Source organism: Oryctolagus cuniculus, chromosome 6 (genome assembly GCF_051225735.1).
Source record: "Oryctolagus cuniculus isolate XC-2025 breed Fujian yellow rabbit chromosome 6, ASM5122573v1, whole genome shotgun sequence".
Taxonomy (NCBI): Eukaryota; Metazoa; Chordata; class Mammalia; order Lagomorpha; family Leporidae; genus Oryctolagus; species Oryctolagus cuniculus.
The window spans coordinates 51,777,153-51,801,950 of NC_142872.1; positions in this window are offsets into that span (position 1 = coordinate 51,777,153).

Below are 24,798 nucleotides of genomic sequence, written 5' to 3' on the forward strand. Positions count from 1 at the left end.
TGTCGAATTCTGGGAGAAATTGGCAGTTACTACTCAGTTATTGGTTTAGGAAAAGCATTTCTAAATCCTTGTTTGTATGGCAGTACCAAATTTGAAATTTGGGAAGCATTTTAATCCAAATCATTGCCTCATTCCCTTGAAAGTATACATATTGTCTTTTTTGGAGGATGAGGACAAAAACAAATGAAAGATAGCAAAACTCAGTTGGTAGTTCACTTCATGTTGAGCAATTAATGTAGTCCACCCATGCTATGCACATACTACCAGCTAGCACATTTGGATATACAGATGATCATTGTCACCTAGATAAAAAGTGTAACTAGTTTCAAAACTGTGGCACATGTGCCAAGAACCACTGCCCTGGATACAGGTGGCCAAAGCTGAAGATGAACTTGATTATCTTGTCCTTTGTTCCAGAAGCTTGTTCAATATCTACCTGAAAACCTCCCAAGTTTTTAAGATCTAAGCCATTAATTTTTGTCTCTTTTTCGCTGATGTTTCTTCTGAAGTATTTGTCTAACTTTCACTTTACTTTCTTTGGCATGGTTTTTCTGCTCCTTGATTGGCAGATATTTCTATAAACTGAAAAGACTTGTAACAGGACAATGAAGACATTAAATAGGGGGTTCAGAATTTCACCCAAATCTGTCTATATTCTTTGCTATAAGAGCTTGGATTTTTTAAATGTTCATTTATTTAATTTTATTGATTTATAAGAATGACAGAAAGACACAAAGAGAGAGAGAAAGAGAAAGATATCTTTCATCCATTGGTTCACTCCCCAAGTGCCTACAACAGTTGAGGCTGTGCCAAACAGAAGAGAATCCATGCTTTTTGGATTATGATTATCTTTAGGAAATGTGACAAAACTTCAGAAACACCTCCTCTTAATTCAGATATGGCTTAATTCAAAGATAGTACATGAGGTTGTAAAGATTTTGTAGCTAGGAGGAGAAAATAAATAAGAATTTTTAAGTATTTAAATACAAAATAGGGGCCGGCACCATGGCTCACCTGGTTAATCCTCCACCTGCAGTGCCAGCATTTCATATGGGTGCCAGGTTCTAGTCCTGGTTGCTCCTCTTCCAGGCCAGCTCTCTGCTGTGGCCTGGGAAGGCAGTGGAGGATGGCCCAGGTGCTTGGGCCCTGCACCCGCATGGGAGACCAGGAGGAAGCACCTGGCTCCCGGCTTCGGATCGGCGTAGCTCCGGCCATGGTGGCCATTTGAGGAGTGAACCAATGGAAGGAAGACCTTTCTCTCTGTCTCTCTCTCTCACTGTCTAACTCTGTCAAATAAAAAAAAAGTTAAAAACAAAATAACAAGAGAGAAAGAGTTTATACTTTATAAGTAGAGCCTCTTAGGCCTTTTCATAGCTAATCTGTTTGAAATTCTTTGGCTAAGGTGGAATGAATGTGTTATAAAAGAGATTCTATTGAGCACAGTGTGATGGTGGCTTAATCTGACTGTGACTGTGTCTCACATATCATTGTACCCAGTCAATACTCTATTATTGCAAGTTAAGTGGTTGCTGCAGTATTCTCTGCACAGGGTATTAGAAGCTGTGTTCTCTAATTTCCTAAGCAATAATGGTCTAAGCTGTTTGCATTTTTTATTATAAAAACTAACTATTGCCTCCACAGAATTAATGGTTATTTTAATATACAATTGGTATCAAAGAGATTTAGTCACAAATCAGAGCAAAATTAAATGTAAAATGTACTAAATTTTGGCAGAATTAGATTTTCTTTATGTAGGTGCAAGTCATCAGTTTTTCTTAGAATCAAACTTCGGTTTTTCTTCCTGGTGATTTTATTTTTATTTTATTTAAATGGATGTGCTGTTTCTTGATTAATATTGATTCAGAATAATTATAACAACAGTAATTCACAGCATGTTCCTTGGTAACATTCTTTATGGCTCCTGAAGGCTGTGTTCATCCAACATTTTTGTGATCACTAATTTTTAAGTCTTCACTATATCTAAGGTACAGAAGGGATTATGGACCACACAACAAATGCTGTTTTGTGAAAGATCATTTCTGCTTTCAAATGGCTGATATTTTTATAGATTGAGTACTCTATTCAAGGACAGAATTTATTTGGAGACTTGTTTATTCATTTTTTAAAAAGATTTATTTTATTTATTTTGAAAGGCAGAGTTAGAGATAGGTCTTTCACTTGCTGGTTCACTCCCCAGATGGCCACAGTGGCTGGGGCTGGGCCATGCCAGAGCCAGGAGCTTCCTCCAGGTCTCCCATGTTGAGTGCAGGGGCCCAAGGACATGGGTCATACTCTGCTGCTTTCTGAGGTGCGTTAGCAGGGAGCTGGATTGGAGTGGATCAGCCAGGACTCCAATCCGTGCCTCTATGGGATTCCAGCACTGCAGGCAATGGCTTTACCCTCTACACCATAGCCTTGGCCCCTTATCTACTCATTTTACCATAAATAGAAAGTAAGGAAGGATAATCATTCCTTCCTCATTAGCAGACTTGGTTAAAGATACCTAATTTGTGGATATCAGAAGCTCTAGCCCAAAATAAAGGCAGAATGAAGAGTTGACCTTGGATAATGGGAATGCAAGTTCAAAGTCAGCACAGTTGTGCTTTTCATCTCTCTTCAGGATCTCTTGGTTCCATTTTATTGCCTTTTCTACACATCCACTTCATTTTTCTTTCTGCAGTTGGGCCTTTTCTGCATCTATATGCTTGTGTAGATATGTTAGCCTGAGAGGGTTCCAGATTGAACATTCTCAGTTTTAGAGACTAGACCCACCCACTAGGCCAGAGCCAGGCTCAAAAGTCTTCAGGAGCTTAGCCATGTTTAAATTACTGAGGAGTGATAGGATGGGGGCTATATGTTATATGAGTTGCTTTCTTCAACAATCAAAGTTGAACAATATTAATGACAAAATCAAACATAATCACAGTTTGCAAGCCAAATGTAGTCTTTTAATGATTTATTTATTTATTTGAAATTCAGAGTTACACAGAGAGAGAAGGAGAGGCAGAAAGAGAGAGAGGTCTTCCATCACTCCCCAGTTGGCTTCAACAGCCAAAGCTGTGCCAGTCTGAAGCCGGGAGATGGAAGCTTCTTCTGGGTCTCCCATGCGGGTGCAGGGACCCAAAGATTTGGCCATGTTATGCTGCTTTCTCAGGCCATAGCAGAGAGCTGGATCGGAAGTGGAGCAGCAGGGACTCGAACCAGTGCCCACATGGGATGCTGGCACTGCAGGCAGTGGCTTTACCCGGTACACCACAGCACTGGCCCCCACATGTAATCTTGAGGTTGCTATTTTAAGATCCCTTGACAAGTTTTTTTAAAACCATTTTCCAAATTCAATGTACACCTAGCTTCATTAACAGGATGGGGACTAGGATAAAGCAAGTGAAACCCTTGTCTCAGGTACAAAATTGTAAAGGATAACTAAAAATGTCAATAATTCTGATAAGTAATACTTCTGTGTTTTTAAAAATGAAAATCAATTAAAAATTCCATGATGAACAAGACACACAAGTTTAAATAAAGCAAGACTGTTATCATTGACTTTTCGTTTTGCTCCAGGTTCTAACACAGCATGGTTAGCCAGGTGTCCTTAGAGGCCAGTCAGTTGTCACTGGGGGAGACATTGAATAACCTGTGGGTAGAAGAGTCAGATCCCAGCACAGGGATATGAGCCAGACAGGAACATCAGAATATATCTGCTAGAGGATATTTGTTGGATATTAAACTCTCTCCATGGATATGGCCCCTGTGTGAGTAGCTGGAGCTGCCATAACAAAGTACCATAATCTAGAGGTCTTAAACAACAAAAATTTATTTTTTTTCACAGTTCTGGATGTTGACTGTCTTAGGTTGGGCTGCCATCAGACTCTGGTACAGGCTGCCTTCCTAGCTTCTGGGTGGCTAAATTAGACTGTGATCACATGACCTTTCCTCAGAGCATGTATGGAGAACGGGGGAGGCAGGGAGGGAGGGAGAGAGGGAGAGAGAGAGAGAGAGAGGAAACCCTGATGTCTTTTTTTATAAGGGCACCAACACCATTGTGAAATCCCACCCTCATGACCTCATCTAATCCTACTTATTTTTCATAATTCATATCTCTGAATAGCATCACAGTGGAAGGCTAGGGCTTAAATATCTGAATACAGGGCACATAAACATTCAGTCTACCACAGCACCAAAGATTAGAAATATACCCCAAACATCTTAACTCTTCTTCGGTGATCCTTTTGATTTTCTCCTGTGTAAGTTTTTATTTTTGTTGAAATCCAGTTATCTGGAAAATATGTGTGAAAATACAAGTGCAAATGAATGAAGTGTAGAGTTTGTCATTGACTTCTTATTCCAATTGAGTAGCCACAAAAGTAGTTTTTTTGCAAAGCTGAATTCATCATCAGAAGAATGACTCAAAGATTTAACTGGAGAATGAGAGTTGAGTGCTTTACTATTCCTGAAACTCTGGGGATCCAACTGATAATTACTCTCCCCATCTACAAGAAGACAGAAGCATTTAACATTATGGTTTTTCTTCCTTATCTAAAATCAATCAAAATCTGTCACTTTGTAGCTTACTGTGGTCAATCAAAATGCTGTGTGTAGTTCTTCTAAATGTAAATATCCTAAAGACATTTTTCAGGAAGAACTGTCAAATTATTAAATGATAGGAATGTTGGTAGAGAAAATAAGTTTCTTTAGAAATTTCATGAGGACTAAAATATTGGGAAATGCTTCTTTTCTTTTTTTCTTTCAATTTCCTCAAGGATTGTTTTTATTTTGGTGTTCAAATAACTGTATTAGAAAACATAGTAACTAGGAGTATAATTCTGAAAACACTTTGAACCCTGACAATATGTGTCCTGGGCAGTTTATGTCTAGCTGGCAAAATAGATCCTGGAAAAATAGGCAAGTATTTTTGTTTTCAGAATGCTTTATACACAATTCCCCAGAAACAGTTCAAAAAGATAGATACTCGTTTCTGAAAGGTTGCTGGTTTAGCACTTCCCATCTTATAAAGGTTGGAATTTCCCACTGGCTCAGCGGAGAGATTTGTATCAGTTATTTTAGATTCATTTAATAGCACATTTGTATTTGAGATGAAGCGTGAGTCCCACCAGAGAAGTAAGATTGTTCTTAAAAATTGGCCTCCATCTCCCTCCCTCTATGTATACTCAGATCTGAAGCAGAGTCTTCTAAATGTTATTTCATAGCTGCGTCTGACATCCTATCTTAAAACTGCAGCAGTGGCTGCTGTTTCTCTTTGTAGAAAACATGGCTAGTGGGGCTGGTGCTGTGGCGCAGTAGGTTAATGCCCTGGCCTGAAGTGCTGGCATCCCATAAGGGCACTGGTTCGCTTCCTGGTTGCTCCACTTCCAATGCAGCTCTCTGCTATGGCCTGGGAAAGCAGTGGAAGATGGCCCAAGTACTTAGGCTCCTGCACCTGCATGGGAGACCTAGAAGAAGCTCCTGGCTCCTGGCTTCAGATCGGTGCAGCTCCAGCCATTGCAGCCAATTGGAGAGTAAACCAATGGATAGAAGACTTCTCTCTCACTCTTTCTCTCTCTCTCTTTCTCTCTCTCTCTTTTTTTTTTTTTATTTTTGATAGGCAGAGTGGACAGTGAGAGAGAGAGACAGAGAGAGAAAGGTCTTCCTTTGCCGTTGGTTCACCCTCCAATGGCCGCCGCTGCAGCCGGCGCACCGCGCTGATCCGATGGCAGGAGCCAGGATCCAGGTGCTTTTTCCTGGTCTCCCATGGGGTGCAGGGCCCAAGCACCTGGGCCATCCTCCACTGCACTCCCTGGCCATAGCAGAGAGCTGGCCTGGAAGAGGGGCAACCGGGACAGAATCTGGCACCCCGACCGGGACTAGAACCCGGTGTGCCGGCGCCGCAAGGTGGAGGATTAGCCTATTGAGCCACGGCGCCGGCTCCCTTTCTCTCTCTCTCTCTCTCTCTCTCTCTGCCTCTCCTTCTCTCTCTGTGAAACTCTGACTTTCAAATAAATAAATAAATAAATCTAAAAAAAAAAAAACATGGCTAAAAAAAAAAAAAAAACATGGCAAGTGGGTTATGAAGGCTGCTGGTTTTTCAGTTCCTTCAGCAAAGCTCTCACTTTGGTTCCCTGCTCCTCTGCCCTCTATGTATGTGTTGGGATAGATGGAAGTGAGGGTGAAGGTGAGAACATGTGAAATGTACTATGCAGTTTTACACAAAACACAGCCAAGTGGTCCTTGCCTCATCATCTCTGATCCCAGTGTATTCTGTCATTTTATTTCCTTACTGCCATGGCATACATCATATCCTGTCTTGTTTTGCTCACCCTTGCTAACTTCCACGCTCCCTAAAGGCAAGGGTTACATCCAATTTTGGTATTGTCGATCCCCCTCTTCGTGGAGGAATGACACAGGACCCTGCGCTGTTCTTTTGTCTGCTCGGCCCTCCCCGGGTTTGCTGCTGGTTCTTCCCGGGTTGGCTACCGACCCTTCCACCTCCGTGGAAGGGCGGTTCCCCCTAGCCACCTTCCCCACTTCCGCGGGGGAGCGGCACACCACCGGCCGGCTCTCTCGGGGGCTGCACAGGTGTTCCTTCAGATAAATGTTCCTGGTGCATGTTGTCTCTCTCCTCCTTTATAGTCCTCTTCCGCCAATCCCAACTCAGCTGCCCACACGCCGAGTACGCTGCTCTCCTCCAATCAGGAGCAAATCCTACAGTTTATTGATTGAACTGGAGGCAGCTGTGTAGAAGCTGTTTCTCCCTTCTCAGCGCCATATTGTGGGAGAGCAGATGCATAGAATAAGTCTTAATTCCAGTAACTTAGTCTAGTCCGAGTTGCTCCCCACAGGTATGCCCAACCACCCCTTGTATGCATGTGAAGGTCTCTCAGAAGTGTGTGAATGCCTGAAGATGCTGAATGTGTTTGAATTAGGCAAAAGTTCACACAGGGGAAGGGACAAAGATTGCTTGTTGAATGTTTATACCAAGCATTTCACACATCTGCATCTTCCCTGTTAATCCCCATAATCATTTTATGAGAACATACATTTATTGCTGTTTGTCAAAACATAGAGAAAATGAGACAATGAGGCTTTACAGAATAAATTATCTGACATTGGTATTTGACAAACCAAGCCTGTCTGGCCTGAGGCTGATTTCATTAGACTGGTCTCCATCTGCATTAGGTCCCAGACTCTGATGCCTTGGGGGCCAGGTTGACAGTCCTAGGAGGGCTGAGGTATCAGAGAGCCCCTGCCTATAGACCTTGGCCAAACTGGGTGCCTGTAGCTTAGTTCCTGACAAGTGTTACAACATTTAAAAAGAGACAGTTGGTAGGTCTTAAGGTTTTAGGAGGGGGTTAGAAAATCTTAGAACTGTTTTATTTAGCAACTACTTTTATAATTATGTCTATAAAAGCTGTGCCATAATTTGAAAGTCTGTAACTCTCAGGTAGTAATCTGGATGCCCACATCCCATGTCAGAGTGCCTGGATTTGATTCCTGGTTCCAGCTCCAGACTCCAACTTCCTTGCAGTGTAGATCCTGAGAAGCAGTCAATGATGGGTCAAGTAGTTTGGTTCCTGTCAATCACATGGGAGACACAGATTAAAATCTTGACTCCTGGTTTTGTCCTGTCCCAGCCCTGGCTGTTATAGGCATTTGGGGGGAGTGAACAAGTAGATGGGAACTCTTTCTGTCTTGTTTCTGTGCCTCAAGTAAATAAACAATAAAAAATAAAAGTTTGGATGCTAGTGTTGTGACACAGTAGGTTAAGCTACTGCCTGCAACCCTGGCATCCTACATGAGCACTGGTTCAAGTCCCAGATACTCTGCTTCCAATCCAGCTTCCTGCTAACACGCCTGAGAAAGCAGTGGAAAATGGCCCAAGTGCTTGGGTCCCTGCCACCCATGTAGGATTCCTGGATGGGATTCCAGAGTCAGGAATGCAGGCTGGCTCAGCTCTGGCTGTTGTGGCCACTTAGGAGTGAAACAGCAAATGGAAGATCTCTGTCTGTCTATCTTTCTCTATGACTCTGCCTTTCAAATTAAACATCTTTAAAAAATTTGTTTAAAGAACTGCAACTTTTTATCTTCAAGTAGGTATTATAATTCTAATGGATATAGAGTCCTTCCTGTCAAGAAGAACCTAGAAAACTAACTTTAATGAATAATTGACCTTTAGTGGGTATATAAAATGTTTATGGAGAATGTTTTTTTTTAAAGTTTTATTTATTTATTTGAAAGAGTTACAGAGAGAGAGGAGGAGACAGAGAGATAGGGAGCAAACGAGGGAGGGATGGGGGAAGGAGAAAGAGAGAGAGAATCTTTCATATGCTGGTTCACTACCCACATGGCCACAATGGTCAGGCCTGGGCCAGGTCAAGGCCAGGAGCCAGCAGCTTCATCCAGGTGTCCCACATGGCTGGTAGGGGACCAAACAGTTGGGCCATTTTCTGCTGCTTTTCCCAGGCCATGAGCAGGGAGCTGAATCAGAAGTGGAGCAGCTAGGGCATGAAATGGTGCCCTTATGGAGTGCCAGCATCACAGGTGGTGGCTTTAACCCTCTATGCCACAATGCAGGCCTTTAGAGAAAGTTTCCATAAAGGGCGTTGTCCAGCTACTCAATTTGGAATGAAGGTATTAAGTGCAGGGGCTAGCTCTTTTTCTTACCTGCCTGATGTGATGTTCTAGCCTGTAACTTCAGAAACACCAATAATTACTAAGCAGTACTGATGCTATGCATGGAACAATATACTTGTTTCATAAAAGTGTATGCACTCTCACACAGCAAATTATGAATGACATATATGTAACCACATATATCATTTTGGTGTTACCAGAAGCCCATTCTGAGTATGTTGATCATGCTGTTTGTTCAAGAAGGCAAGGCAGTCTCTTGCTCTTGGACTGGGTGCTTTCTGTTACTGTTATCCTGACTCAAGTCACCAGTCTGTACTGTCCTCTTCACTGTCCCAGAGTGTCCCAGTGTTCTTGTTATAAGGGTTGATAGGGTAAACATGACAGACTATCTCTCTGCCACATTTCTTGATAATTGCATGTGCACAGAATTCAACTGAAGTCATCACTTCTTTGGCGATTTCTGTTCTCTGAAACTATTGTAGGAAGCCATGTAGTACGGTGATGCCTCCTCAATGTCAAAACTGGAATGTCTGTAAATATTCTTGTTTGGTGTGCCCTTGGTAAGGTGTCTTTGATGAGATTCCAAGATGTCTAGGTAGAGAAAAGAATGTCTTCTAAAATGTCACTAAGTTTCAACTATCCGTTCTTCAGTGGTCTAACTTTCATTATTATTATATTAACTTCTTTTTTTAACTTAGAAACATTTTATTTACTATACAAATTTCATGCATTTCATGTATATAAATTTAGAAACATAGAAATTCTTCCTACCCTATCCTCCCTCCTACCTCTCACCCTTCTTCATCCTCCCTCTCTTATTCCCATCCTTCTTTTATACAAATATATATTTTCATTTTATTTTATATTAATATGATTAAGCCTATACTAAGAAAGGATTACAACAAATAGTATGAAGAAATAAAAAAAAATCTGTTCTTCAATAGTAAACACAAGGATTGTTCGGAGTCATTGCATCTCAAAGGGTCAGTTTCACTTCTATTGATTACCTGTTAGGTGCTGTATTAGTTACCACAGATCAAGGAGAGCATATGATATTTGTCTTTTTGGGACTGTTGCAAACAACAGGATTTCATTTTTTTTTACCTCTATGTACTATTCCATGGTGTACATTTACCATAATTTCTTTATCCAGTCTACAGTTGATGGGTATGTGGGTTGATTTCATATCTTACCTAATGTGAATTGAGCTACATTTAACATGGGGGTACAGATAAATCATCCATGTTTTTTATTGTGGAGCTTCTTGAGCTCTTTATAGATTAAGGATATTAATCCTTTATCAGTTGCATAGTTTGCAAATATTTTCTCCCATTCTGTTGGTTGCCTCTTCACGGTGCTGAGCATTTTGTTTTTTTTTTGTTTTGTTTTTGTTTTTTTTTTTTTTGCAGTGCAGAAGCTTTCCAGCTTGATAGAATCCTGTTTATCAACTTTGGCTTTGATTGCCTCTGCTTCTGGGGTCTTTCCCAAGAAGTCTTTGCCTATGCCAATGTATTGTAGAATTTCCCCAATGTTCTCCTCCAGTAATATGATGGTAGCAGGATGTGGATTTAGGATCTTGATGCATTTTGAGTGATTTTTTTGTAAACTGTAAGGTAGGGGTCTTATTTCATATTTCTGCATTCATAGATTCAGTTTGTCCAGCAAAATTTCTTGAAGAGTGGATGGAAGACCTCTCTGTCAATGCCTCTACTTCTCTCTGTAACTATGCCTTTCAAGTAAATAAAATAAATCCTTAACAGCTTGGTAGCATGAAGCCATTGGTCCTGGGCTTTTATTTTTTGGGAGAGTCTTTATTACTGATTCAGTTTCTGTCTTGGTTATTGGTCTGGTTAGATTTTGTATGTCTTCATGGATCGATTTTGGTAGGTTGTATGTGTCCAGAAATCTATTTCTTCTAGGTTTTCTGATTTGTTGACATATAGTTCTTTGTTGTAATTTCTGATGATTCATTTTGTTACTGTGGTATGTTTTTGCACTTCCTTTGTCATCTCTGATTTTATTTATTTTGGTCTTCTTTCTCTTTTTATTGGTTAATTGGCCCAATGGTGCATCAATTTTGTTTATTTTTTCAAAAAACAAAGCTGTTCATTTCTCTGATCTTTTACATTATTTTTTGGTTTCAATTTAGTTTACATCTTCTCTAATTTTAATTATTTCTTTTCTTCTATTAGTTTTGAGTTTGATTTGCTGTTGTTTTTCTAAGTCCTTGAGATGCAGTGATAACTCATGTATTTGATGTTTTTCCAATTTTTTTGATGTAGGTACCCACTGCTGTCTACTTTCCTCTTAACACTGCTTTTGCTGTATCCCATAACTTTTGATAGGTTTTATTGTCATCTTAATTTATTTCCAGAAATTTTTTGATGTCTTTTTTGATTTCTTCAATGACCCACTGCTCATTCTGGAGCATGTTTTTCAGTTTCTATGTGTTTACAAATGTTCTAGAGATTCTCGAGCTGTTGATTTCCAGCTTCATTCCATTGTGGTCAGAGAAGATGCATGGTATGATTTTGATTTTTTTGAATTTGCTGAGTTTTACTTTATGCTCTAGCCTGTGGCCTAGCCTGGAGAAAGTTCCATGCATTGTTGAGGAGAATGTGCATCTGCAATGGTAGGATGGAAAGTTCTGTAGATATCTGTTAGGTCCCTTTGGTCTATATTGTTGATTAACTCTGTTGTTTCTTTGCTGATTTCCTGTTTGGTTGATCTGTCCATTCCTGAAAGTGGCGGTATTGAAGTCCCCCATTACTATTATATTTGAGTCTATATCTCCCTTTAGATCCCTTAATATTTCTTTTAAGTAGCCAGGTGCTCTATAATTAGGTGCATATATATATTTTTTAACTTTTATTTAATGTACCAATGCCATCTCACTAGACCCAGTGATCAATTTAGGTTCACAATTAATCATAATGATAGGACTAAGAACCAAAGGGATCACATAAACAAGAATAGTGTCTGCAAATGCTAGCTGATAGAATAAAAAAGGGAGAGAATGATCCAACATGGGAAGCGAGATACACAGCAGACCCATAGAATGGCAGATGTCCTAAACAGCACTCTGGCCTCAGAATCAGCCCCTAAGGCATGCGGATCCGGCTGAAAAGCCCATGAGAGAATTTCAGGCATGGAAAGCCATGACACTCTGGAAAAAAAAAAAAAAACTAAGTGAAAGATCTCCGTGAGTGAGATCCCAGTGGAAAGAACAGGTCATCAAAGAAGGAGGTACCTTTCTCTGAAGGGAGGAAAGAACTTCCACTTTGACCATGGCCTTGTCTAAAAATTATCAGAGTCAGTGAATTCAGGGGGATTCCATAGCCTTGAAACTCATGACAAGAGCCTAGGGTGATTACTGATGCCATAAACAAGAGTGTCAATTGTTAAGTCAACAACAGGCGTCACTGTGCACTTACTCCTCATGTAGGATCTCTGTCCTTAGTGTGCTGTACATTGAGATTTAATGCTATAAGTAATACTCAAACAGTATTTTTCACTTTATGTTTCTGTGTGGGAGCAAACTGTTGAAATCTTTACTTAATGTATGCTAAACTGATCTTCTGTATATAAAGAGAATTGAAAATGAATCTTGATGTGAATCGAAGGGGAGAGGGAGTGGGAAAGGGGAGGGTTGCGGGTGGGAGGGAAGGTATGGGGGGGAAGTCATTGTAATCCATAAGCTGTACTTTGGAAATTTATATTCATAAAAAAAAAAAGAAACCAAAAAAAAAAAAAAAAGGGAGAGTACGATGATCCAACATGGGAAGCAGGATACACAGCAGACTCATAGAATGGCAGATGTCCTAAACAGCACTCTGGCCTCAGAATCAGCCCTTAAGGCATTTGGATCTGGCTAAAGAGCCCATGAGAGTATTTTAGGCATGGAAAGCCAAGATACTCTGGAAAAAAAAATCTAAATGAAAGATCTCTGCAAATGAGATCCCAGTAGAAAGAATAGGCCATCAAAGAAGGAGGTACCTTTCTCTGAAGGGAGGAGAGAACTTCCACTTTGACTATGACCTTGTCTAAATAAGATTGAAGCCAGCGAACTCAGAAGGCTTCTATAGCTTTGGCAACTCATGACTAGAGCCTAGGGAGATTACTGATGCCATAAATAAGAGTGTCAAATTGTTAAGTCAACAACAAGAGTCATTGTGTACTTATTCCTCATGTAGGATCTCTGTCCTTAATGTGTTGTTCAATGTGAATTAATGCTATAACTAGTACTGAAACAGTATTTTACACTTTATGTTCTGTGTGGGTGCAAGCTGATGAAATCTTTACTTAATATATACTAAATTGATCTTCTGTATGTAAAGATAATTGAAAATGAATCTTGATGTGAATGGAATGGGAGAGGGAGTGGGAGATGGGAGGGTTGTGGGTGGGAGGGAAGTTATGGGGGGCATTGTAATCCATAAACTGTACTTTGGAAATTTATATTTACTAAATAAAAGTTTAAAAAAAATGAATATAAATTTCCAAAGTACAGCTTATGGAGTATAATGGCTTCCCCCCCATACCTTCCCTCCCACCCGCAACCCTCCCCTTTCCCGCTCCCTCTCCCCTTCGATTCACATCAAGATTCATTTTCAATTCTCTTTATATACAGAAGATCAGTTTAGCATACATTAAGTAAAGATTTCAACAGCTTGCACCCACATAGAAACATAAAGTGTAAAGTACTGTTTGAGTACTAGTTATAGCATTAAATCACACTGTACAGCACATTAAGGACAGAGATCCTACATGAGGAGTAAGTGCACAGTGACTCCTGTTGTTGATTTAACAAATTGACACTCTTGTTTATGGCATCAGTAATCTCCCTAGGCTCTTGTCATGAGTTGCTAAGGCTATGGAAGCCTTTTGAGTTCACAGACTCTGATCATATTTAGGCAAGGTCATAGTCAGAATGGAAGTTCTTTCCTCCCTTCAGAGAAAGGTACCTCCTTCTTTGATGACCTGTTCTTTCCACTGGGATCTCACTCACAGAGATCTTTCATTTAGGTCTTTTTTTTTTTTTTTTTTTCCAGAGTGTCTTGGCTTTCCATGCCTGAAATACTCTCATGGGCTCTTCAGCCAGATCCACATGCCTTAAGGGCTGATTCTGAGGCCAGAGTGCTGTTTAGGACATCTGCCATTCTATGGGTCTGCTGTGTATCTCGCTTCCCACGTTGGATCGTTCTCTCCCTTTTATATTCTATCAGTTAATATTTGCAGATACTAGTCTTGTTTATGTGATCCCTTTCGTTCTTAGTCCTATCATTATGATCAATTGTGAACAGAAATTGATCACTTGGATTAGTGAGATGGCATTGGTACATGCCACCTTGATGGGATTGAATTGGAATCCCCTGGTATGTTTCTAACTCCACTTGGAGTTAGTTGTACTCCACTTGGGGCAAGTGAGCTTAAGCATGTCCCAAATTGAGGTGCATATATTTTTATAATATTTACATCTTCCTGTTGTATTGATCCCTCAATCATTACATAGTGACCTCCTTTGTCTGACCTCTATTTTGTCTGATATTAGAATGGTTATACTGGCTCTTTTTAAGTTTCTGTTAGCATGGACTATCTTTCTCCAGCCTTTTACTTTGAGCCTGCATGCATCTTTTCTGGTGAAATGTGTTTCTTGTAGGCAGCAAATACACGTGTCTTGTCTTTTAATCCATTCAGTTGGTATCTTTTAATTAGAGAGATGAGGCCACTTACATTCAAGTTTACTATTGATAAGTAATGACATGGCCAAGCCAATTTTCCATAAATATTCTTTTTGATTACTTTTGATTTCATTTGTACTTTCATTGGGAGATTTTCTGCCTTTGCATCCTTTCATAATGTTGACTATGTTTCTGTGTGTGGCACACCTTTAAGAATCTTTTGTAAAGCTGGATGAACGGTGATAAATTCTTTCAATTTCTGTTTGTTATGGAAGATCTTTACTTTCCCTTCATTCATAAATGAGAGCTTTGTGGGGTATAGTATTCTCAGTTGAGTTTTTTTTCTCTTAAGATTTGGAATCTATCTCATCATTCTCTCCTGGCCATCTCTCTGACAGCATCTATGAGTCTCATTAGAGATCCTCTGAAAGTAACTTGGCGTTTCTCTCATCCACATTTTGGAATCTTTATGTTCTATTGTGGAGAGTGTGACTACAGTGTTTCTTGGTGAAGATCTTTTCATGTGTATTAGGAAACCTATGTTCTTCCTGTACTTGGACATCCCTTTATTTATCCAAATTAGGGGAGTTTTCTGTAATTATTTCACTGAAATGGCCTTTTAATCCTTCACTATTTCCACACCTTCAGGAACTCCCAAGTCCTGAATGTTGGGTCGTTTGGTAGTATCCCATAAATCTCTGACACTGTTTTTTAGTTTTCTAATTTTTTTTTTTTTTTGGTCTATGAGGTTTCTAGAACTTTTGTTTTCTAACTTGGATATTCTTTATTTTGCCCCACTGAATGTGTTCTCAAGGCTTTCCACCATACTTTTAATTTGTCCTATTGTGTTCTTCATTTCCAATTGTTCATTTTGATTTCTCTTTAAAATCTCAATTTTGTGGGAAATTTTTCATTCTCTTCATGTACAGATTCCTTCAGTTCAGGAATTTTCTTCTGAATACTTCTAAGTAATCTTGATAAATTTTTCTGAATTCTGTTTCTGGCATTTTGTCAACCTCTTAATCTTCAATTTCTAGTATTGAAGTGTTGTGTTCTTTTGAGGTACATTATGTCGTCTTCCTTTCTTGTTTCTTGAATTGCTGCATTTATTTTTAGGCATTTGTGGTGATACTTGTAGGTTAGGTTTTTTTTTTTTTTTCCACTGTGATGACTTTTATCTTTGAATTATGCCTCTGTTGCTTAGTGCAATGTCCACTCTTTCGTTGAATACACAGAAGCATGTGCTAGGTGTGGTCAGGGAGCTCCATTCAGTGCTCCAGTGTGAGGGTAGTGTCCAAGGTGACACCCAAATTGGGTATCATAAATCTCTTCTCTTCTCTTCTCTTCTCTTCTCTTCTCTTCTCTTCTCTTCTCTTCTCTTCTCTTCTCTTCTCTTCTCTTCTCATTTCTTTTTTTCTCAGAGGAGAGGATTGTTCTGCTCTGTTGGCATATTCTCATGCTCATCTCCTCTTTAGAGGAGACCAGTGCCTGGGCGCTGTCCCCAGTGGGTACAATTTTCATATGCGCTGCCACAAGAACCAGACAAAAGATCTGTGCAGTCTGTGCAATACTTGGTGTGAACACAGATCCTGCAGCAGTGACCTTCACTAGGGAATCAGGAAGCTTGAGCATATGGAGTCGCCAACATTGCCTGCCCAATGTTCCAGCCATGCCCTGTGCCCTCCCATGCAGCCCCAGTGTTTTTACAATTCTGGCACACAAGGCTCCTGCTGTCACGAGCTCCCAAACCCCTGTCAATTCTCCCAGCCATTCACAGGCATCTCTTCTCAGCTGGTTGCTGGGTGCACATTCATGAGCTGGCACAGCTCTTACCTACGTCTAAAATAGCGCCCGCCCTCTCTTGGTTAGTTACAGGACACCAGTGCCAGGTGGTCGGAGAGAGAAAACATGCCCTCCTGCTTTATTTCCTCTCTAGGTTGACAGGTACACTGTCCTCCACAGGATTCCAAGCCAGACCCACACCAGGCTCTTCCCGAAGCTTTATCACCAGTGGTCTGGTCTGCTGCAGCCTTGTCTCACCTCACTCCAAAGCTGCTGCTAAGGCACTCCGCTGCTGGGGTCCTGAGTTGTGCATGTCCAAATCCTCAATGTAGGTCCACAGTGTCCCTTTAATTTGCATGGAGTTTCCCCTGCTGTTTTCCCCCTAACTCTTCCTTGAGGTTGCATTCTCTCCACTTCTTCTTTTTTTTTTTTTTTTTTTTGAAACTATCTTCCCCTAGACTAGAGTAGTAAGCTCCCTCCCTGTTCTGCCATCTTGAAAAAGCAGCCTCTTTATGTTTTATTGTGGAAAGTTTGGCTACAATGTGTCATGGTGAAGACCTTTTATGGTCATATCTTTTTTTTTTTTTTTTTTGACAGGCAGAGTGGACAGTGAGAGAGAGAGAGACAGAGAGAAAGGTCTTCCTTTGCCGTTGGTTCACCCTCCAATGGCCGCCGTGGCCGGCACGCTGTGGCCAGCGCACCACACTGATCCAAAGGCAGGAGCCAGGTGCTTCTCCTGGTCTCCCATGGGGTGCAGGGCCCAAGCACTTGGGCCATCCTCCACTGCCTTCCTGGGCCACAGCAGAGAGCTGGCCTGGAAGAGGAGCAACCGGGACAGAATCTGGCGCCCCGACCGGGACTAGAACCTGGTGTGCCAGCACCGCAAGGCAGAGGATTAGCCTAGTGAGCCACGGCGCCAGCTGGTCATATCTCTTAAGAATTTTATGTGCTTCCTGTACTTGGACATCCCTTTCTTTCTCCAAACTGGGGGAGTTTCTGTAATTATTTCACCTGCTGCCTTCTAGAACATTAATTATCAGGAAGCTGTTATTAGGAATGAAGCTGAAACTCAAATTCATGCACTTCAATAAGGGTTTATGGGCATCCCAAGCAGCATCTCAACTGCTTTTCAGATACTTTTCACTTTGTAATATTTTCAAACACCGAACTTTGAGATAATTGGTTTTCTTTATTTTTAAAATTAATTATTTCTTTTATTCTTACTCTAATTTTCATTATTTTTCTTTTTTATACTTGCTTTGGGTTTTTTTTTTTAAGATTTTATTTATTTGAGAGGTAGAGTTATAGTGAGAGGTAGAAACAGAGAGAAAGGTCTTCCTCCTATTGGTTCACTCCCCAGACGGCCGCAACGGCCAGAGCTGCGCCGATCCGAAGCCAGCAGCCAGGTACTTCTTCCTGGTCTCCCACATGGGTGCAGGGGCCGAAGGACGTGGGCCATCTTATACTGTTTTCCCAGGCCATGGCAGAGAGCTGGATTGGAAGAGGGGCAGCCGGGACTAGAACCAGCACCCATATGGGATGCCGGCACCACAGGTAGGGGATAAACCTACTGCACCATGGAGCTGGCCCTTTCTTTGGGTTTAATTTACTCTTTTTCTCCCCTAATTTCTTTCTTTTTTTTTTTAGATTTATTTATTTATTTGAAAGTCAGAGAGAGAATAGAGGCAGAGAGAGAGAGAGAAAGAGAGAGAGAGAGAGGTCTCTTCCATCCACTGGTTTACTTCCTAGATGGCCCAGATGGGCTGTTTGTTTTAGCTTGGGAACTAAAATTGTTTTGATGCAGAAGTTCCTTAATAATTATGTTTTTAAAGAATTATTTATTTATTTTTGAAAGTCAGAGTTACACAGAGAGAGAAGGAGAGGCAGAGAGAGAGAGAGAGGTAGGTCTTCCATTCGATGGTTCACTCCCCAATTGGCCGCAACACCCAGAGCTGCACCTACCCAAAGCTGGGAGCCAGGAGCTTCTTCCAGATCTCCCACGTGAGTGAAGGGGCCCAAGTATTTGGGCCATCTTCTGCTGCTTTCCCAGGCCATAGCAGAGAGCTGGATTGGAAGTGGAGCAGCCGGTTCTTGAACCAGCGCCCATCTGGGATGCCGGCGGTTCAGGGCGGTTAACAGGGCGTTAACCCACTGCACCACAGCACTGGCCCCCCTAATTTCTTAATGTGTAGAATTAGGTTGCTCAAGAGCTTTCTTCTCTTCTAATATAATTATAAATTTATAATTATGATTTTTAATAATTTTATAATTATAAATTTATAATTATAAATTTTTTGCTAAACACTGATTTAGCTACATCTCATTACTTTTTTTTTTTAACTTGTATTTAATGAATATAAATTTCCAAAGTACAACTTATGGATTACAATGGCTTCCCCCCCATACCGTCCCTCCCACCCACAACCCTCCCCTTTCCCACTCCCTCTCCCCTTCCATTCACATCAAGATTCATTTTTGATTATCTTAATATACAGAAGATCAGCTTAGTATACATTAAGTAAGGATTTCAACAGTTTGCTCCCACACAGAAACATAAAGTGAAAAATAATAGATGATTTTTTTTTAAATGATGATGAAATCAGATCAGACCTATTGTCATGTTTAATCCCAGTGAGAGTCAAGTTGGGAATTGATAATTTTTTTTTTTTTACAGAAGATCAGTTTAGTATGCATTAAGTAAAGATTTCAACAGTTTGCACCCCCATAGAAACACAAAGTGAAATATATTGTTTGAGTACTCGTTATAGCATTAAATCTCAATGCACAGCACACTAAGGACAGAGATCCTACATGAGGAGTAAGTGCACAGTGACTCCTGTTGTTGACTTAACAAATTGACACTCCTGTCTATGGCATCAGTAATCTCCCTATGCTCCAGTCATGAGTTTCCAAGGCTATGGAAGCCCTCTGAGTTCTCCGACTCTTATCTTGTTTAGACAAGGTCATAGTCAAAGTGGAGGTTCTCTCCTCCCTTCAGAGAAAGGTACCTCCTTCTTTGAAGACCTGTTCTTTCCACTGGGATCTCACTCACAGAGATCTTTTTTCCAGAGTGTCTTGGCTTTCCATGCCTGAAATACTCTCATGGGCTTTTCAGCCAGATCTGAATGCCTTAAGGGCTGATTCTGAGGCCAGAGTGCTGTTTAGGACATCTGCCATTCTATGGGTCTGCTGTGTATCTCACTTCCCATGTTGGATCGTTCTCTCCCTTTTTTATTCTATCAGCTAGCATTTGCAGACACTATTCTTGTTTATGTGATCCCTTTGGTTCTTTGTCCTTTCATTATGATCAATTGTGAACAGAAATTGATCACTTGGAATAGTGAGATGGTATTGGTACACGGCACCTTGATGGGATTGAATTGGAATCCCCTGGTATGTTTCTAACTCTACCATTTGGGGCAAGTCAGCTTGAGCATGTACCAAATTCTACATCTCTTCCCTCTCTTATTCCCACTCTTATGTTTAACAGGGATCACATTTCAGTTAATTTTCAACACTTAAGAATAACTGTGTATTAATTACAGAATTAAACCAGTCATATTCAGTAGAACAGACAAAAAAACTACTAAGAGGGATAATGTATTAAGTTGTTCATTAACAGTCAGGGCTATGCTGATTTAGCTACATCTCATTACTTTTAAAATGTTGTATATTTGTTGTAATTTGTGTTTCTCATTTTATTTTTTTTTAAATATTTGTTTTATTTATTTGAATGACAGAGTTACAGAGGTCAAGCCAGAGAGAGAGAGAGAAGTATTCCATTGGATGGTTCATTTCCCAAATAACTGCAATGGCCAAAGCTGAGCTGATCCAAAACCAGGAGCCAGAACCTTCTTCTAGGTCTCCCACACAGGTGCAAGGGCCCAAGGACTTGGGCCATCTTCTACTGCTTTCCAAGGCCTTAGCAGAGAGCTAGATCAGAAGTGGAGCAGTTGGGACTTGAACTGGCACCCATATCGGGTGCCAGCACTACAGGTCAGGGCTTTAACCCTCTGCGCCACAGTGTTGGCCACATCTCATTTTCTTTGTGATTTTTTTTGACCCATTGTGTATTTAGAACTCTGCTGTTTAATTTTCATGTTTCTTAATTTTCCAAATTTACCTTATTATTTATTTATCAAATATATATAATAGAAGAGAGATGAATATATATAATAGAAGAGAGATGAATATACGTATTGCTAAGTTGTTTGTTCATTCAACAATGGCAACTATGAGAGCAATCATTTGTTTACTATGTTTCCCACTTTTCTCTGTTCCTTACACACATTGACTGATTAATTCCTCATATTAACTCATGGAAGTTAGTGCTATCATTTCCCCAGTTTTACAAATGAGAAAGTCAAAACCTAAAGAAGTTAAATCACTTGCCTCAAGACTGCACAAATGGAATTCAGGTACAATCTGATGCTCCTATCCTGTTTCTCCAATATCAGTCTATCCTGAAGTCATCTGCTGTGTTTACCGAGAGGGTCTCAAATACTTTGGGCAAATGGGCTTTGTTGACTGTGGGGGTTGACTTTGGGTTGAGTTGGGTGCTTCTTGCATTTTCTTATTTCTACTTTAGAATTAAACTTTTTATTGTCTGCTGGTCAATTGTCCTTTTCCCATGAGAGTGCTTAAAAAAAATCTGTGATTTGTTATCTGAAGTTCATGGTGGGGTGTATATCTATCTTGTTTGTTTGCTTATTTATTTATTTATTTTTTGACAGGCAGAGTGGACAGTGAGAGAGAGACAGAGAGAAAGGTCTTCCTTTTCCATGGGTTCACACGCCAAAGGCCGCTGTGGCCAGTGTGCTGTGGCCAGCTTGCTGCGGCCTGCACACCGTGCTGATCTGAAGCTAGGAGCCAGGTGCTTCCCCTGGTCTCCCATGCGGGTGCAGGGTCCAAGGACTTGGGCCGTACTCCATTGCCTTCCCTGGCCACAGCAGAGAGTTGGACTGGAAGAGGAGCAACTGGGACAGAATCAGGCGCCCTGACTGGGACTAGAACCCAGGGTGCCAGCGCCGCAGGCGGAGGATTAGCCTAGTGAACCACAGCGCCAGCCTATCTTGCTTATTTTACTTGCTAATTTATCATGAATGCTAGGTTTTCCTTTTGAGTTCCGCTATTTTATTTTGCATGTGCATCCTCAGTGGGATTTTATCCATGGGATTCCTATGTGGTTTGGGCTCAGTCTTTTTCCATTTCATATAAGTTTCTCATTTTCTCCTACTAGGTGCTCCAGGACCACTTGTTATGTTAATTTCTTGCCTTAAGAAAATAGGACCCTATAAGCACAGTGTATAATAGCACCCAAAGTCTTCAGAAGAAAGGCTTCTGGTTAAGAATTTTTCAGGACAGGCTTTCCACTACTGTATCCCCTGGAATATGAAGCTGGAGCAGCATTCCTGTTACCTCCCTGTACTGTAAGCATATAAAATATCATTTCACTGAGACTGCAGCCCTCTGAGTGTACTGAATTAAGGGTGTCTCATCTCCAAATCTCTGATGTAAACAGGCCCATGGTCTGACTTTCTTTGTGTAGCTATTAAAATAGAAGCTGAGATTAGATCAATCTCTTCATTACTCATCAAACCTGAGCATTACAGCACCGTCTCACTGTGTGTCCTTCCATCTTCATAGTCTAAATTGTATTTTCTTTTCTTTTTTAACATTGAAATGCAGAGAGAGAAGGGAAGGGGAAAGGTAGGGGAAGGGAGAAAAAAGGAGCAGAGAGGAACGGGGAGAGGAGGGGAGAGGAGAGAAGTCTTCCATACACTGAGTCACTGCCCAAATGCATGCAGATATCAGGGCTGGGGCAGGCCAAAGGCAGGAGCTGGGGCCTCAGTCCAGGACTCCTGTGTGGGAGGCAGGAACTCAAGTACTGGAGAGCAATCTCAAGCTCTGTAACTTAATATCATTATTGTGTGTGTGTGTGTGTGTGTGTGTGTGTCATGTGAGGTAATGTTCACGAGTTCTAAGGATTATATTTTTTAGGTATGAATATGTTTTAGGTACTGTTGTTCAGTTTACTACTGTGACCTTTGTGGATTTCAAAGTAGTTCTCTGCTCTAAGAACACTTCTACCACAACTTGGGTAATTTGCACAGCCTTCCCTTTAGAAACGTCAGTGTTTGGAAGCTACTATCATTGACCATAAGGAATCCCATAATAGCCTGTTTATGCTTTTATTCTAATGAATCTGTGATTTTAAATTATTACTTTTAATTTTCTTTTTGAAGTCTGGTTTATATTTGATTACATTCCATTTGATCAATCTATCTACCTATCTACTACTTACCTAAAAATAAAACAATGTGCTAAATACTAATGCATTTGCCCAAATCTGAGTTTGACTGGCTTTTGAGGTTTTACATTGCTTTATCATACTTAAAATAAGGGAACAATATTATCAACAATTTTTATATTTGCAAGTGTCAAAAAATAACTGAATAACTTAAACAGTCCGAGGAATTTGTTAATTCACATTAACAGAGAAGTCCAGAAAAAAGGTAACTGGATCCAGGCACTCAAGTAGTGACTTGTTTACTCAAAATTTGATCTCTCTATCTCTGGACGTTGATTTTGTACAGTAAGCTAATGGTAAAATGCCAAGTAGATCACTGGCAGTTCTGGCTACCATGCTGTCTTCTTAGAACCTTGGTGAAATGAGCTTCACTGGTTTTTTGTTGTTGTTGTTGTTGTTGTTGTTTTCAGTGATATCTAGAATTTACATTCAATGGGCTGTTCAGGGTCATAAACTCAACCGTGGATCATGCCAGATCCATCCAAACTGCAGGGATACAGAGTATAGAGTGTTGGTTCTCCTTTAAAAGTTAAAAAGCCATTGCCAGAAGACAGGAGACTACTTACTGCTCAGGCCACAGGAACAGATGTGATATGTAAAACATTACATGTGATATGCAAAACTTCACATATGCTATATGTAATCATAGTTTCAACTCTTATATTTTGCCTGAGGCTTATGAAATCAATCCTGTTGTTCTATAGACACATGTCAGGCTCTGTGTACACTTATGTTTGTTTATATTGTAGATAAAATTTGCCAGATGGGAAAAATCCATTGGCGCTGCGGAGCCGGAGAGTTGGCCTGGTGGAAGTGATCAGACGATGTGGGTAAATTCATCTTTGAACAAATGAATTAAATATGCACAGTAAATGGTTTAGTGCACAGCAGGAGAGTGCCGCCTAATCATTGGGGAAGAAAGCAAAGCAGCAGAGCCGCAAGCTTCACGCAGTCACTCCTGTGGTTGGGTGTGAGAGGTGGTGATAGCCAGGAGGCTAGCAGAGTGCTTTGTAGCACCGTGCTCGCCTGAGTGTGCAATATGTTAACTACAGCTGGGTCTGGCATAATCATCCCTGACTAATGGGAGGAGAGGGGAGGGGGTTCAAGTGCTGAATAAATAAATTACTTAATTACATATTATTGGAGAGAAGAACAGATGGTCAGCTTAGCCCATCTCCTGATGCCTTCGGCTTCCGAATGGGGAGTGGATCCGTGGAGACTGGAGCGAGTTGGGCTCTCGATTCTGTTTATCTTCTGGTCCAACCGGAGGCCCATGGTTTTCGGGAATAAACAGGCCTCATGTCCCTGAGGCTGAAAGGTACTGGGTGTTCTAGTGCCCATTCTAAGCTGAAGTTGGGCAGGCCTGAGCCGGTCGGCATTTTCCACTTTGCTAATTTTGGCACCAGATGGAGATGGGAATGGATTTTTTTTTTCCTGTAAAATGGTTGAAAAGTGATTTTCAATTGAGGGTTTAATCAAATGTGAAAGGGGTAGTTGAGCATTTAGTTAATGTGCTCAGGAGCATAGCCTATCACCACACACCGTATGCTTGTTTTCCTCAGCTTTGAATGTCCCCAGGAGAACCCACTTCTTTTTCTGAGTGCTGGTTGCTCTGGTGTTACACTGAGGCATAGCTGGGTTTGTATCCTGGAAGCATTATGTCCGTTTTCAAATGCTTCAGTTTGGCATGGTAGGGTCTGCAAGAGCAGTGGTTTCCAAATGCTGTTTTGGGCATAGCTGCCAGGTTGGCTACAGCAGAATCACCTGGGTTCTGAGTTAATGTTACATATTGCTTAACTCCAAGCATAGAGATTTAGATTAAGTCTTGGGATCTGAGAATGCATATTTTTAAAATGTTCCACAGTGATTACAAAGCAAGGCTGGACATCATTATGTCCATTATGGGAAACAGGAAACTGATGGTAAGCTCAGAGTTACTAAAGATATTTTAATAATGGCTTGTTCACAAAGGTATAAACAAGTTTAAGGGAAGCTATTCAAAATGATGAAGTACCCAGGGCTAGCAACAGTGGCAAACAATTATCGGTGGAAGGAGTGGTTATTAGAACCTGGTGAAACTTGAGGTGTAAGAAGACTGTGGAAAATGACTGCCAATCTATCATCCAGCAGTGAGGAAAATAGGAGAATAAATGACCCAACACATCTCTCCTGTGACTTTAAACCTCTTGCCAGTGTTTTCATTGGCCAAATCCAAAGACCAGGGAGCCCAATTGATGTGATCCATAAAGGTCAGGCTCTTGAAATGCAAACAGGATAGAGAAGTCTGGTGAACGTACCAGGAGACCAAATGAAACCTTTTCTAGTTAAGCATTTTTGTGCCAACTTTTGGACAGCTGCTATGCTGGTATGTTTCATTCTACAGACATGCTTCTTTTC